This window comes from Melospiza georgiana, chromosome 15 (assembly GCF_028018845.1).
Source record: "Melospiza georgiana isolate bMelGeo1 chromosome 15, bMelGeo1.pri, whole genome shotgun sequence".
Lineage (NCBI taxonomy): Eukaryota > Metazoa > Chordata > Aves > Passeriformes > Passerellidae > Melospiza > Melospiza georgiana.
This window is the reverse complement of record NC_080444.1, coordinates 16,782,108-16,793,379: the sequence shown is the minus strand read 5'-3', so window position 1 is coordinate 16,793,379 and position 11,272 is coordinate 16,782,108.

The following is an 11,272-nucleotide window of genomic DNA, read 5'->3' as shown; positions in this document are numbered from 1 at the left end:
CCTAGCAGTGCACTCATAATTAAGATAATTAACAATAGGATCATATAATTGGCAAACTCTCCTGCTCTTACAGGTGTTCCAGGCTCTGCGCAACAAGAAGACAAACAACCCTTTAAAACATTAACTTGGCCAAATCCTGGGCATTGAGGATGGAAAGAGTCCAAAGCCCAGCATGGAGAGCAGCACGCTGGGCATTTCCAGGAGCTAATGAGGAGCTGAGGCATTGTCAGGGAGATGCTGGGAAACCTCCCTGTCCCCATCAGCTGGGTACCCAAGGGCCTGGCATCAGCTGGTGGGGGATGTCAGAGCTCAACCCCTTGGAGAGCACCCAAAAGGAGGGTCTTAAACCACCAAGTGTAACTATAGCACACACCAAATGCTGGGCTCCTTGGAAAGCATCATCCCTGCTAAAAACAGGGGATAAACCATGGCAAGACACCACTCTGCTGGTGGGTGTGGCTCCTGCCCTGATTTCTGGGGAGGTGGGCACCGAGGGACTCTCACCCCTCCTTGAAGGAGGCAACCTGGCACAGACACAGGAGCCTCAGGGAAAGTGTCCTGGGCAGCAGGGTTAGCACATGGCCTCGGTGAGCTGAGGTCACTGCTCCAAAGGCAGCTCTTGCCTCCTGAAGACCTCTGAGTAGGACACGAATTCCCTCAAGTTATCAGCTGTGGCTCCCTCTGATTACATGGAGAATTTATTGGGTGACTGGATAATTTGAACCTATAGAGTTATTAATTATGACCTTAATCTGATCATCGCTTTGTTCCATTTTTAATTAGCTTAGTAAAACTGTAGTCATTTAACTTGGTAATATACTTGCTTAAGTGCACGTCTGATTGCATATCCTTTTTATATCCATCAGAAGCACTTGGGACTGCTTCACTCCATCTAACTGCAACCTGGAGCATGAACTCTGAGCAAACCTCAAGTAATATTAAGTTTACAAGTGGGCTGCTCTGCTCCTGAGTGGGCTGAGTGCTCCCCTGTAACTGTGTTAGAGCAGCAGGAGGAGGGTGTGGATAAAGTGCCCCAGTGCCAGCCAAAAAAGGGGAATTTGAACTCCAGGGGCTGTGCAGTCAAGACTCAGCTGTTCGTGGTCAGCACACGGGGCAGCTTCATGCAGCAGGAGGTTTTGGAGAGCACAAAGGCTCTCAGAGCCCTGCCCAGAAGGGGCTCTGCCGGCTCTGTGCCTGCCCGCAGGCAGATGGATGGCTCGGAGTTATCTGCTCTCAGCGATCTTAGTGGTGCTCACGGGAAGCTTTTATCCTTGGGAGGGATAAAAGTGAAGCAGAGGGCGTGGGGCTGGGCAGTCTGAGCTGCCTGTCAGACCTGCCAGCCCTGAGACATCCCCAGATGCACCAGCCAGCAGGGCTCAGGTTTTACAGCCTTTGGTGCTGACCTCTGAGGACTCACTTATGGTCCAGGGGCTGCGATTCCTCTGGGCTGGGATCGTGCTGCATTGCCAGCCCTTCTGGGTTACACAAGGCAAATAATTTCCTTGCTTTTCCCATCTGTGAGGAGGGGATAATGGTGCTGGCTGCCACTGCCCTTTGAAAGCCGTGGATTTGAAGTGCTCTCACTGCAAGGTTTTTACTATTGCTTTTCCCAACCTCCCTATTTTCAGACTTCCACAGGATTTTGGATAGCTCCTGCAAAGGTGTGGAGGTACTGCTGGAATCTGTCTGTCCCAAAAATATGTGCTGCTACTCTGCACCACAAGGTACCTGTTGCACCATCCCCCTGGGATCACCTACAGTGGTCAGAGGAGGTGCTGGGGGCGAAAGTGTGGCACAGATGGGATTTTTATTCAGAATATCAGCACAAGGAAGTGGCAGTAGTTCAGTGAACAGCCGTGTTCTTCCCTGTTTCTCCCTCCTGATCGTGTTGCTGGTCCTTGCACAAGCACCTGTGGCTCTGGCTGAGGGCTGGGTGTGCCAGGGTCCCAAAATCCCATTGCAATCACACCTGCACTGGGCAGAGGTGCCAGCACGGGCAGGCATGAGGGTGCTAATGAAATAGAACCACTGCCCTGCTATATTTTTTACCTTTTCCCACTTTATTACTTAATTCACAGCAGGGCAGTTCCACATCCATCCTCCTGAGATTGGATGTAATCAGAATTGTATTTAATCACCTGTCTCATTAATCCCTAACATTGTGTGTGCCAGCCTCACTAACGGGGCTGTGCAGGAAGGCAGTGCTGAGGTGGGAAGGAATTTAAACAGCTTTATCCTAATTGAAGGCCACCAGTTCCTCAGAGTCAAATGCTGTAACTTTTACTGGTTTCACTGCATGATGTGGCCCAAAATCTCCTGTGCAAGAAGGAAAAGAGGCCTCAGAAACAGGTGATGCTCCCAGGGACAGGCCAAGGGTTGTCTCAGATCTTGAGCAAAAGGGCTTTTCATGCAGATCCTCTTATGGCACCTTTGTCCTTAACCCCTGTGTGAGAAATGACTGCTCACTTTTAAAAATTTTATTAAGCTTTAACAAAAACTACAAAAAAAGGACTAAATAAGTTAAAATTACAGCACTGGGAGCCCCCATGACTACCAGCCACATGCTCATCTTCAAAATGGATGCTCCCCATTTTACACCTCCAGCCCTTCCCAGAGTCTTATCAGCCCACTCCTTCCTCGCTATCCAGGGGTGCAGATCCCTTTCTTACACCTTGATTTGAGGCCAGGTGTTGCCATAGGAACAAACCAACCCTCCCAAATGCCCTGAGTGCCCAGGCCATGCTGTGATAACAGGGGAGGACACATTGCAGTAACAGAACTCTACATCTGCAGAACTTCTATCAACATACACGTGATGTTCACCCCTTAATTGTGAGAGCCACCATCTCATTACTCATCCCTAACACCTGGAGATGTTGGCAGCTGGCTTGAGGTGGAGATCAGCTGCAAGTTATCAGGGGTTGTTTCCTGCAGATGGGAGGGGTCCTCTACCCCTGGACAACACAGATGGCAGGACCAGTTCCTGCTGGCTACAGGACAAGGGGTGGCTCCAGCTCCTCTGGCCAGGGCTGCAGGGGAAGGCTGTGGCTGCAGAGCATTGCCATGGTTACAGGCACTTTCCTCATCATCCCTGAGGTTTTTAACCACTGCTCAGTGCAACGCACCACAAAGCAGCTGAGTGCAAGGCTGTCAGGATTTCAGAGCCCTCCTGATGCCCATGTTCTCCAGGACAGGGAGAATGAAGTCTGTTCCCCAGGAGGGAGCAGGGAGAAGGGGTAGCTGTTCTCTCATTCCAGATAAAATCACACAAATGAGGGTACTTAACTGGGCTCCAAACCATCCCTCCACTTCATTGTCCCCATGCTCCTGCCTGTCCATGAGCACTGGGCACCAGTGAGGAACTCAGCGAGGGAGAAAGGCTCTACAGAGCTGTAATGATTCAATTCTGTTCTAAAGCCATGGAAAATTCTTCCAATCCCCATCCAAAAACCATGTGACACTTGATGTCTTTACATCCTCTGGTCTCTGATTTTTGCTTTCCCTTTCCTCTCCTCTTGCTGCTCCTCCTGTCATGTGTGACTGCAGGTTGTGCTGTGTTCCTTCACCAGGCAGTGCCCACTCCCCATGCCAGGCCCTTGGCAAGCATGCTCTGCTAAAACACAGAGAGAAAAACAAAAACAAGTTTAAGCAGAGAGTCCTCCTCTGGAGGAACTCCCACAGGTTCCCTCCTAAAAAGCTGTTAGTTCTCCAATAAACCCCTTCAACACAGCATCTGTGGGCTACAAAACCAGGAGAAGCCTGTACTTAAGGAACTACCCACCCCACCTAACTGGGGAAAATTAACACCCAGCCATGAAAGCAAGAGTTGGGACACCTCAGGCTTGTCATGGTTTGGGTTTGACCATGTCCCTGAGTGAACAGGCTCTGCTTTGGGGCACTGGCACGCTGCTTTCAGTACTGCTTACTTGCTCCTTGTTCCTCATCCCCCTGTCCAGATCTCATGACTCTCAGGCATTGTGCAAGCAGTGGGTGATGGGGACCAGCACGTTCTGCTTCAGCACGACAAATGAGGTTATTTTTTTTCCCCAGCATTTCAGCTATAAATAATTGAGCATTTTAAAACTCCATTTCTGCCACGAGACTCTGGAGGAAAGGGTTCAGATGTGGTGTACAGATATATTTTTAAGCAGTGAGAGATTGATTTGTGCTGCTCCTGCCTGGCTGACACCTGCATTCGGTCACCTCGGGAAGGCTCAGCCTGCTCCTGCAAAGAGGAAAAAGTGCTGGTTCCTGAGCAGCCCTGCTGCAATACCTGAGCATGGGGAGACAGAGGTGTTCCAGCCCTGCCAGTGGCACTTGGGAGATGCTGCTCTGGAGCAGCTGCAGGATTGTCTGCCCAGGGCATCCACAGCAGAGGAAATGGCCAGGGTGGGCACAGCTGGGGTGGGGAGGGAGCTCTCTGCAGGGCCCTGCCCATGGGAATGGGCTCAGGTGCCCCAGGAACGGGCCCACATTCCCATGGTGGGCACAGAGCAGCCCCCACCCACAGCCCAGGGTTTTTCTGTGTATTACGTGGCTGGTTTCCAGGGAGGAATAACAGCTCAGAGCCTCAAGGCCTTTTAACTGGCTCTTCCTGTTATTGCTTTCTGAAAATAACAATAGTGGGAGGTTTATGTTCCTTCTCCTTTTTTCTTAATTCCATCCTTTCAGTGATGTTACAATTGCTTAAGTGGAGCTTTCCCTGATGCCATGTCAGAGTAAACTGTGTGGCAGAATTACAGCCAGCTGAATTAGCACTGTGTTTTGTGCTGCTCTCGAGCGTGTGCAACAATTATTAATTTTCCAGTGCCTGCGTGGGTAGAGTGAAATCCTTCCACCAGCTCCCAATTCTCCAATTCTCTCCATGCTCTGGGTAGCACCAAGACCTGTCCAAGGTGCAGCATGAGCTCTTGGGGGTGACCCGAAGTGCCTGAAGTGCCTGCAGTGCCCTGCCCACAGCAGTGTCATCTATGGGTACTGTCAACAAGCTGGAGAGCAGAAATAGGCTAAAATTGCCCATACATTCCCAGGAAGATCCAGAAATACCTTCCTTCTTTTTATCTAGTGTAGCCATATACACAAGATGAGTGAGAGCCTTTATTTCTGGGAAGCTAAGTCTCTCTGTTCTGCCCACACCTTAAAACCATGTAAATAAACCAAGGCAGCTCCTCGTCCCCAAACTAGAATTTCATTGAATTTGCTTAAACCATTGGACAGAGTGGGTTAAGCAGAGAAAGGACAGGAGAAGACACATTTATATTCTTGAAAGAGAAATCCAGGGCAAGGCTACTGCTCTCCTCATTGTCACCCACAGGCAGGCTGGATGCATCCTGACGCAGAGGTGAAGTGGAGTTTCCCATTTCTGCCTCTGTGTCAAGTGTGCAGGAATAAATCCTCTGCAGAGCTGAGGGCGATTGCTCAGAGTCCTGGGAAAGCCCCAGACACACCATGTAGGAGACATCACTGAACCCAGCAGGATACTTCAAAAGTCAGAGTTCTCTCTTCCTCCCTCACATAAGAAAGAGCAGAGATCAGCAGAAAAAAGTTGCTGGGCGTGATGTTCCTGTTCTTGCTACAGTACCACAGGAGGTGGGATTTTATCCTGGTTAAAAGGGATCCTGGTGAAAGGATTTATTCACATCTTGTTAGAAAATGCTGTCCCATCCTTCCCCTGCCCCAGGGTACAGACAAAAAGAGTGGCCACTTGTCCATGTGGACAAGCTCAAAGATGGGGAGGAAAAGTGTTTTTCCTTGATGACTTTCCTCCCAGTAATCTCAGCTGCTATTTGTAAGGGTAGCAGATACCACAGCCTCAGACAAAAGTCTGCTTTTCAAGCAAAGATGTCCCTTTTTATAATAAAGGCTGCCAACTCCCAGAAGTGATAGCTCACAAACAATCAGGGAGAGGACAACGGGAATGCTCTTTGAGGTGCTGTGCAGAATAGATCATCCACTGTACAGCAACAAATCAAATTTAGGGAGAAAGAATTTGGAAACAAATTACCAGCAAGATATTTCAAGCTGACAGCAATTTGGAGTAACTTAGGCCTGTCTGGTAAGAACTGTATTCCTTTTATTTCCCTATCAATAGCAGCTATGTTATAAGATTGGTTTCTCATTGATAATTCTGTCTGCAACAGAAACTCCTGAGTACACTTAAGTTGATAACTCCCTTTTTGATCACATTTCAGTAGCAATGCTTTTCACCTTGACGACAGCATTTCTCCCTTTGGATGAAGTTTCCATGCCTGAAAAGCCACGTGGGTGTGGGATTTCCAGGCTCAGGGAGCTCTGGTTCTCTGCAGACAGTGCTTGGACTTGGGGCTGGGAATGGCAGGAAGAGGAGCTTGGGGCAGGAGCCGCAGGGATTGGAGCACTCATCTGCTCTGCCTCAGTTTCCCTGATCCTACAACAGTATAGAGACTTCCTGTAGGTATTTGTCTTTATGGGAGAAGGATAATTAATATCTGCCACTGACACCTCCTCGTAGATGCTGAAAGGAGAAGGATTACGGGTGTTTCACACAGAGCTTTGTGTGCCTGGAGGAGTGAGGAGCTCTGCATGGCATGTGGCAGTTCAGGTGCTCCCACAGGGAAGGGAACAGCAGGAACGGTGCAGCCACAGGCTCTGCGTGCCCCCAGTGCCTGTGCTCACCTGGCAAAGGGGGCGGGTGCGGCTCAGGTGCCAAGGGGCACGCTGGGGTGGAGGGGCAGTGGGACCCATCCCACCCTGCACACAGACAATGTGTTTGTCCAGCGCTGGGGACTCACACCGTGCTGACAGCGGTGCTCAATGTGTTAATTACGGAGGGAGGTCATTAATGTCCATCAGCAGGCGGGGAGGGGACAAGAGGAAGGGAGGAATGTGTTGGGGGTAGACTGGAATGCAGCAGTGCTGACATGCCCGGAGCAGCAGAGACATAAAAAGAGTGCACTAGCCTGTAATTTCCCTGCAATTTCTCCTCGGGAAGTAATGAAAGTTTACGACTAGTCGTGGCAATGCCCGTGTCTCTCTTCCAGAAAGAGGTAGATAAAAATAGTTTAGAATCACACTGAGAAAAAGAGAAATTTGATGTTCCTTTGAAAACTGTGGTCAAGTGTTCCCAGCCCATTTTGGCCAAGTACTTAGTAAGAGGGATGCCAGCTGTGGCTGACAGTCCTTTCAGTTGCCCTCATGCAAGCCAGGCCCTGCTCATCTGCTGAGCAGAATGATTTGACTTGTTTAATCTTTAGGAATAAAAATGCAGGGATTTGTGCTGGTTCAGCAAAGCCCTGGCTCCCCTCGGGGGCTGTGTCAGCCTTGGGACAGGAGGGCTCTTTCCTCCTGGTTTTCTCCATTGCCCCACTTGCTCCTTGGGGCTGGTTTTGACCTTGCTGAAGCCTCACACGATCCTGCTGAGCTTTCAGGGAATATGCAAGGATTCGGTGTTCCGGATGCTGGGTAAGGTGCTGTCAGCATGGGATTTGTTTCCTCCACTGGCTTTTGCTTTGTGTCTAACATTTGGGAATAAATTATCAGGAGGCAGGAAAGCCTCAATCCAATGATGGTATAAATTTGTAGTTTAGGTTGTGACCCTTTAACACCCCAAATTAAAATCACCCAGTACTTGTTCTGCACTGCATACCTCCTGGATTACAAAAGCAGTTGACAATGTTATTTACTCAAGCAGTGCCTTAGAAACGAAAATCTTTTTGTCTGTTCTCCACAGATATGAATACTTAGTGATGTAACAGAGGCTGCATTTAAATTGAAGAACCTTTTTCCCCTGTGCCCTTGGCTAAGCTCTCACAGTCCCACCTCTACAGGAACCACATTTCAATGGTGCTGTACACCCCTTAGTCTTTACAGCATTTTTGGATCTTTCCAGATGGAAAGTGCCATAGAAATGTAAAATCTTATTAATTAAAGGCTGAAATAGATGCAGTGTGTGGAGGTCAGTGACTCATGCAGGAAGATTCTCAGGCTTCTGCGATGCATTGCCTCGGGGTGCTTTTTTGAATGCTCCCTTCTCCGGGGCTATGACAGTTTATTACACAAAGGCTGTGTGAACCTGGAGGTGAATGCAAACTACTCGGGCTAGGAACTGCAACCAGTGAACCCAGTTCATGCTGAGCCTTTTGGGATGGCATAATTTCCCCTCATTACAGTTTCTGTCTGTTTATTTCAGGCAGCACAGGCATGTGCTGTAGCATGCAGGAGGATGCTGCTCCGTGCCACAGCCCCTCTGCTCCTGGCCATGCTGGCACTATAGATTGCTTCTCTTTCTGCAGGGCCCAGGAGCATTTGATAGTGCAGCAAGAGAGTGTTTCACTTAGGATCCAGTGGCTTCTTAATTAGGAACCAGGGCATGTTTCTAACAGACAGTTTTCCGTGGAGAGGGTGGCAGCGATGGGAGCACAGCCCTGGCACCAGGAGCAGTGTGGTGGCTGTGCTGTAGCTCCCAGAGAAGCAGCGCTGACCGCAGAGGCACTGCAGCATCAGCTGGCTCTGATCCCTGTGCTGCCAGGGAGCCCCAGTGTAGCTGCAGGTGTGCTGGGAAATCCCTTCTCCTCCTGAGTGATGCTTATTTCACCAGGGTGAGTGTTGTAGTCACAGCTGAGGCTGTGTACCGGCAGTGCCTCCGAAGCACCACCTACCAGCGTTTCCAGAGTCCATTGCATTGCCCCAGGACACTGGAACTTGATTTCTGGCTGTACACACGCTCATTCCTAGCTGAATATTGTGAGTCAATCTTAGTTCTTTATGCGTCCAAGCCCCGAAAAGGAATGGTGATGCCTTCCAGCTGCATGGAATGCTGAGATGAGCACTGGAGAGCCCCCAGGAGCTGGTGCCAGACCCATATTCTGTCACTTTGCTACATTGCTGACTTCATCAGAGTCCCCAGTCTTCAAGGCAGGCTGCATTTTGGGGTGACCCCTGCAGCAAAGCTCACGGGCTGCGAGTCCCTGCCCGGCTCCTGCCCCTCCTGGCAGCCTGGGGACAGGAGGTGACAGGGCTGTGCCCGGGGATGCTGCTCGCAGTCACACACACAGCTGGTGGCACAGCACGGCTGCCCTGGGGCTGTCCCCACCGCCCAGCGTGACATCAGCCTGCAGAGAGCCTCAACCAGCTGCGGGTTGAACCTGGAGATTCCTTTAGAGTATCTGGAGTTTTTCCTCTCCCTCTTGGTTCCTGCTGCCCATTCAGCCCCTCCGGCAGGACCTTCAGCCCGCCATTACAACACTACTTATCTTTTCTTCATTGTTTTTTTATTTCTTTCCTTCTCTCATCCTTCTCAATCCCCTCACCACCTCCTGCCCCAGCAGTCCTGTCTTTGAAACTGACTTGAGAGGCGCAATGCTTACTTCTCGCAAATAACAAAACAAAACCACTTAAAAAATTCCCTCAAAACAAAACACAAAACCACAGAGACCAAACAAACATTTTGAAACGGAGCACAGATGGATGCACGGAGCAACACTTCCCTTCAGCAACGTTGTTACAGAAATAGAAAATCCAGTTCCAGGTGAGGCACATTATTTCGACCCCGTGTTCACTGGGGCTGGCAGACAGTGGAGCTCCAGCAGGTGCTATATAAACATGCCCCTTCCCACACACACCCAGCCCAGGATTTACAGAAAATGCAGCTCCCCTGCGGTGGCTACACCCACAGGCATCCCCAGGTGTCCCTGGCAGGGATTGCCCTTGTGCACACAGCCAGGAGCAGGGCCAGGCTGCCCCGAGCTTTTACTGACTGCACAGAAACCTCCCCCGGCTCTGCTGCGGCCACCTCGCCTCTCCCCTGGCTCACCCTGTGTCCTCACCCAGCGAAAAAGGGCAAGGAAAACATTTTAAAAACCACCGGGAAAATGGGATTACAAAACCACAAACACTGTTACAGGAAGATTTGAGGTCAAGCAGCAGGCTTGTAACTCATTTCAGAAAATGCATTAGATTTCAAGCTGCCAATGACATGGACTGGATGGGAGGTGTGAGCTACTGTTGCTGGGTGCCTGTCTGAACACCCCCTGCATTTTAGTCTTGGTGACAGAGCCCAGTGCTGTGATTCAGAGAGAGCTGTTAATTAAGAGACAAAGTCCAATCTCAAGCTAGCTGGCTCTATTTTTACATAATTTTATGTTTTGTTTGCTGAGCCTTTTAACTCGCTCCACGAACCAACAGAGCTGGCAGCTGATCTCCTACTTTTCCCTTGACTTTTCAGTGGTGCATGTGATTCTCTACAACTCCAGGCCTTCTACTTTTGAATCTGTAGGTTTAAAAAGGAATTTTTTTTTTAATCTGACATTTTGTCCTGAAAGGATGTGAGGCACACAGAACTGCCGAATGTGGAAGGCACCACAGGAGGCCAAGACATGATATTAAAACGAGTAATGAAAGAAAGCAAGCTATTGAAGTGTAAACTCCATTTTTACTGAGAGTATGCTACAGACAGAAATGAGTAGTTTGGATCCCTGGTGCAATTGACACCAAATATTAATGGTTTGGTATAAGCAGGAAATAAAATAAGGTTTAAAAAATCTGTTTTCCATGTCTTTCCATAGGAGAGTCTGTTTGTTGAGGCACTGAAGACCTGTATTTTTTTTTTAATAACCTGTATCTCAGTTTCATAATTACAGATCTCACATTCTTTAGACTAATTTCACTCACTGACAAGGCTGGGCTCTTGATCCCTATTTTCTTCTTGGATTATGAAACAACAGTACTCTACTTCCTTGTCTTGGATCCCTTTCTTGGATTAAACCTGCAGGAAGGAAAAATGCAATCTAATTCCCTGCAGGATACAGTGTTCTTGCAGGAAAGGGTTGTAGGAATGTGGCAAAGATGGGAAACACAGCCCTGCAAATGCCATTGAACCAGGATCTGGTTGAGGATCTGGAGGAAAGTCACAGTCCTGACCATGGTGTGGTCACCTGTGCTGTGACACTGACCTCGGGCCAGCCCCTCACTCGGTTACATACCTTGAATGAATCTTCCTTGTAGCTTATTCAATCTCTCTATTTTTTGCTTAATAACAAAGGATGGAGTGTGTAGATTAAGGTATCTCAGAACTGCTGGCAAATGAATCATGAAATGCATTCAATTTATTCAGTTGTCTTTACAATCCAGTACAAGTGTAAGTTCTGTGGAGAGATTTGTATTAAAAACCATCTCAAAACACACCACAGAAAGTCCCAGAGTAATTTGTTGCAGTGTAAAAAATCACTCACTCTCACAACAGGCTCACTGAGACTTTTCAAAGAAAACTTTGAAACAAATTACCACATAAAGACAA